The sequence below is a fragment of the Mytilus californianus genome, unplaced genomic scaffold, assembly GCF_021869535.1.
Source record: "Mytilus californianus isolate M0D057914Y unplaced genomic scaffold, xbMytCali1.0.p SCAF_1, whole genome shotgun sequence".
Taxonomy (NCBI): Eukaryota; Metazoa; Mollusca; class Bivalvia; order Mytilida; family Mytilidae; genus Mytilus; species Mytilus californianus.
The window spans coordinates 81,153,114-81,159,113 of record NW_026262581.1 but is presented as its reverse complement, the minus strand read 5'-3'; positions in this window follow the sequence as shown (position 1 = coordinate 81,159,113).

Genomic DNA, 6,000 nt, shown 5'->3' with positions numbered 1-6,000 from the left:
ACCAGATGTGATTTACGATTTAATGTTTAGATTTACTATTTACTGTGCTGTTGCCAGACATTAGCAACCTTAATGGCATGATAAAGTTAACCAATGAATATGTCACATTGTGGTGAAATGAACATGGTGAAACGCAAAGCAAACTACCAATTTATTTTTATCCTGAAAATTGTATTATAATTTTGTAAAACAGCTATTTTATAAATTTGTTTATCTTTACTGCAAAGTGATGAATATATTGAAAAAATGCCTTTTATCCAGAATCTACATGCATACATGTCTAGAGTGTTCCTTATAATCTCTTGCATGATATAATTTCTTTAAATTCTACCTATTTTATTAAATGCAGTGTTATGAGAAGTAGATGGTCTGTATAAGCTTTAGAATTGAAGCACGTATGATTATTTATATTCAGTAAAATGTAATTTTAACATTAGGTTTAGTGGTATGACTTCAAGATGACGTCATAATATTCCGTTATTTTATACAAAGAATGACAGGTCTGATTTTCTGTAATTTCTCAATTCGAAATATTTATTTTGCTTGGGGGAAACGGTAATTGCGTGCGAGAAGCAACAATGAAAATTCACAAAAGGTGTGTCATAATTTCACCTAATTTTTCTGGTTAAAAAGTTTCAATGTGCAAGACATATGTTTCCTGAAGAACTTTTCAGGTACGCTCGAGACTATTATTATGGAAACGCATCAAATTCATTAAACCATCCAACCCCACCCCCCCCCAACCTTTCCAAAAAAAAAGAAAAAAACCCTTAACAGTCAAAATCGTCAATCATAGGCTATCATAACCCAGTATTCGAAGACAAAAATAAAACTTACATCAATGACATCCCAATACAATTTCATTGCGAATGAGAATTATTTCTTGAGACCATGTGCCGTTGGAACACTCACTGCACTGGGAAGTAAAACCCATAAAATAAATTAGCAATAGAGTATTACAAAACACGGTAAACATATAAACTTTGTCATGACGTTCCCTTTTACATGCCTTATCGACAGTCATACCGCATATTCCTTATCTATGAATAAACGAGTACAACAAAATATCATAAAAACAATGACTGCAGTTTTAGAAGCAAGGTCAAAGTACATACTAGGCTTAAATAACTGTTATGCTTTATTGCATTCAAATATCGGCCGCTGTTTTTTTTTCGAGTAAATGCCTTACAGCATGGTAAAACACACTGCATAACGACTTGATTTGATGCAACGTTCAAACTAATCTCAGGGTATATAAAGTGCGAATCCAGTTAGTTTATTTTCATTGTCGTATGCGAGTATGTCTATTGTAGAATAAAGGATGATGGGAAAAACTGCGTTTGTTTACATTTTGAAAATACAAAATAATTGGTTTGAAAGTATGTTTTAAAACAATTTCATTAGAATATAACTTTTTAATGTATAAGAACAGGATTAAAGTCCAAAAAAGGGTAATTAAAGCTGCTGAATCCATAATATTGATTACTGAATGCGATTCATTTTAACTATAAATGCGATGGTGCGATCATTTCTGATGTGGAATTTTTGGAGGTGCGATGAATTTTCATTGTTCTTTTATATAATAATTCGACATGCGACAACTGAAAATAGTCTTTTAATGACTTAATATTAATGATATTTACAATTTGAAATGCAAGCTAGTCGTAGATACTTACTTGAATATACACGGGTATAAACAACGTATGGTTGAATCCAGACGTTGTGCGTCGTGTACCGCACGTGGATTTGTTTTCGGTATAGTTCTGTACCGTTCGTTAGTAAAAAATCGGGAACATAATTTGCTGTTTCTATTTAGATACATATCTTTTATTTTTTTGTTACCAAGCATTTGCAACTACTTAAACTATTTGACATTTCCTATTGAAGATTAAAACAACATGAATTCTGTATTTGTTTGACGTGAAACACATCGCGCCTGACTGCAATCAAGTTTCTTAGAAATCCAATATTTTGATCTTGATGTTATGGTTTGTTTTTTAAAAAAATATTCTTATCCCCAATTTAATGAAAAGAAAAAATTCTGGTCAAGCAGATGACAAAAAAATATTCTGAATCCAGATTTTCCCCATACCTTATAGAGTAAAATTTTGAAAAAAAAATAATTTGATTGATGGCGTCGAAAAACTAAATAAAATATTTCTGACTCAGAAAAAAAAAAATTGTTTTTCCTTGAAAAGTTTTGGTACTCGCTTGAAAAAGCTTTAAAAATTTGTCACGCCGTTTCATACACATTTCTACCATATTGATAGGCTTTCGCACAACAAACAGTACAAGAATTTACAACGAACGGTACTAAAGAAAGCAAACAAACTCAAAAGAAAATGTATCGTACAGTGTCGAAATTTTGAATTCAGTTTTTCAATTAAATGTCTGCAAATAAAATAAAACAACGGGTTTCTCATTCGAATTATGTATTTTAAACAACAACAAATCCCATAATACACGGTCGCATTTAGTGTAAGAGCCAACCAATTATGCTTTATTTGTAGTTTAATCAAGTTTGAGTTACAGAGAAAGTTTGTAGACAACAATGTATGAGCAAGACAATAAAAAAAAAAAAAAAAAAAAAATAGGTAAAAATGTCAAAAATTGCGGAACAGCAGTCAACATTGAGTTATAACCTTAATCACTATAAAAATAACTATTTCAACGAAGAAAAACAAAATGGCAGATAAACACTCTATAGACAATTTTACACAATAAAAATTGATTATATATTGACAATTTGGAAAAATAACTTTCCAGTTTAACATCAGTTATAAAAATTCTATAACATAAGCAGGTAGGAATAGTGTTAATTTCGCTTAGGAAATTCTGCAAAAACTAGTCTTTAAGTTTCATCTCAATACTTTTAATTACCCATTTATCTAACAATTGGTTCAACTAGATATTTGACATTCCACTTGTATCAAAAACAATTTTTACAAATGATATCCATTTACAATTAAGACCATAGTTTGGAAAATTAATATACAATAGTTTATATAAAAGAAATGAAATTTTACTTTCTCTTCCACATAGTCATCTACATAAGAAACTAATCTTACGCACTTTGGCATTAAGAATTACAGGATATTTACCCAAATCTGCATAAACAATACAGCTAGGTGTACTCTGTTTTAAGTGTAGAACAAGCTTGCAAAATTTTAAATGGACACGTTCTATCATATCAAAATTTACATAAACCTGGTTCATCAACGTTCTGCTCAGACACAGGTGACGTTTTATAAAGTCTTAGTAGCAGCTGCAAGCTCTTGAATACCGAATGAGTTGGGAAATGTATATCCAATATGCAGGTGAAGTTGGTATATTGCTGCTAATTAAGGTGGGTGAAATTTATAATTTCAAAATTAAAATCGTTTTATATAGATTCTAGTACTGAGAAGACCAATTATGTCAAATTCGAGGCATAAGTCTAAAAATGAGGCGGAGGAAGACGTGTCTATTGTTTCTAGTTCTGGAGGATATATTAATGGAACCCAATCAGAAAAGATTGGATTGTTAATGAAAAGAACATCATCAATATATCTGAATGTGATATTAAATAATCTGGCTTCTTTGATCTTCTTTTTTTGATAAGTGTCTGAGGGAACTCCGACTCATATGAACATAATAAGAAGAGGTCGGCAAGGAGAGGTGCACAGTTCGTTCCCATAGGAATTTCTTTTAAACGATTTTTCAATTTCACATGGAGAATGGTGGTATACAGGGTTGAAAAATCACGAGTTTTGATAGAATTAATTTCAGAGAAAGATCGGGATTCGAAATTATCCAGAAGTTCTTTAGAGTTTGTTTTAGAATCCACATATGGTTAATACCACTACGCAAGTAAACAATTTCACCGTATTTCTGAAGACCCTCTTTCACTGTGAACAGATTTTTTGTCAATCCAATAGACAATTCCTTTGTAGAACATGCAGATGAGCCGGCAATGTACCGTTGTTTGTATGGAATTTTGTGAAGCTTAGGTATCCAATACAAACAAGGCAAGTCCTCAGATTTGCTATTTAATGTAAGGTTCATTGAAGCCTTGAAGGACGTATGATTAGCAAAAATTTCATTCCTGTCAAAAGATATGTTTTTGTATGTGGGATTACCTGAGTGCTCATTAATATCTAATTCTTTTCAAGACAGTCGTAGTAGTACGTTTTACATACAAAAACAATATTATTTGAAGCTTTGTCCGAAGGAACAACAATGTATGTATCGTGAAGAGAAAAGTCTTTGTTAAACTCGAAAGTTGCACTGACGCTAATATGCAAGAAACTCTGCGAACAATTATCATTAGGCACGAAAACACGTAAAACTATAACAGAAAACATTTTACAAAAAAATGTAAGCCTTATCTTATATAAGGTATGTGAAAAGAAACGGAAGACAAACTACAACAAATATAATATCCTAATCAAAAGTAAAAGTTAAGTAGTATAATTTTGAGGTATGATCATGCTATAAAACTTGAAAAAGTTGATTTTAATAACTAATTTTATACAGAAAACTAAAATCATTAGATTTGTTTCCAATAATACTTTTTACGAACCCTTTGTGGAACTCCTGCAAAACTATCTCGACTGGATGATCATTGGTCAGTTTCTACACAATGCATCATATTATATATATTACACATTGTTGCCGATGAACAGGTCGAAAATTTTGTGAACAACCTTTCTATTTAGGATTTTAATATTAAAAATTCAAAATATTGCTTAAGTCAAATTGAGAATGGAAATGGGGAATGTGTCAAAGAGACAACAACCCGACCATAGAACAGACAACAGCAGAAGGTCACCAACAGGTCTTCAATGCAGCAAGAAATTCCCGCACCCGGAGGCGTCCTTCAGCTGGCCCCTAAACAAATATATATACTAGTTCAGTGATAATGAACGCCATACTAAACTCCAAATTGTACACAAGAAACTAAAATTAAAAATAATACAAGACTAACAAAGGCTAGAGGCTCCTGACTTGGGACAGGCGCAAAAATGCGGCGGGGTTAAACATGTTTATGAGATCTCAACCCTCCCCTATACCTCTAGCCAATGTAGAAAAGTAAACGCATAACAATACGCACATTAAAATTCAGTTCAAGAGAAGTCCGAGTCTGATGTCAGAAGATGTAACCAAAGAAAATAAACAAAATGACAATAATACATAAATAACAACAGACTACTAGCAGTTAACTGACATGCCAGCTCCAGACTTCAATTAAACTGATTGAAAGATTATGTCTTCATCATATGAATATCAGGCACAATCCTTCCCGTTAGGGGTTTAGTATCATACCATCATAACATATATGAGAAGAACATAACCCGTGTCATGCCAAAACTGGTTTTTAAATAATTGTGTTTAGTGCCGATGCAAAGACCCTATAAGTGAATCAATATTAACGCCAAAATATGCAATCTTTAATGACCTGACAACAGTATCGTAACTATATCCCTTCTTAATAAGTCTATTTAAAGGTTTTGTTAGCTTCAGAGGTGAATACTGACATTTTTGTGCTTTATAAAGAATATTTCCATAAAAAATTGGATGTGAAATACCTGAACGTATAAGAAGTCTGCATGTTGAGCTATATTTACGAATGATGTCCTTATACCGATGATAAAATTTAGTAAATGTTTTGACTAGTTTGTGATATCGAAAACCCTGGTGTAATAATTTTTCAGTAATACATAAATTTCTCTCGTTAAAATCTAAAACATTGTTACATACACGAGCGAATCGTACAAGTTGAGATATATAAACACCGTAAGATGGTGACAAGGGAACGTCACCATCTAAAAATGGATAATTAACGATAGGAAATGAAAAATCATCTCTTTTATCATATATTTTAGTATTAAGCTTTCCATTAATGATATAGATATCAAGATCGAGGAAAGGGCAGTGGTCATTGTTAGTATTAGCTTTATTTAAAGTAAGTTCAACAGGATAAATTTCTTTAGTATACATACTTAAGTGTTTATTTGCGAC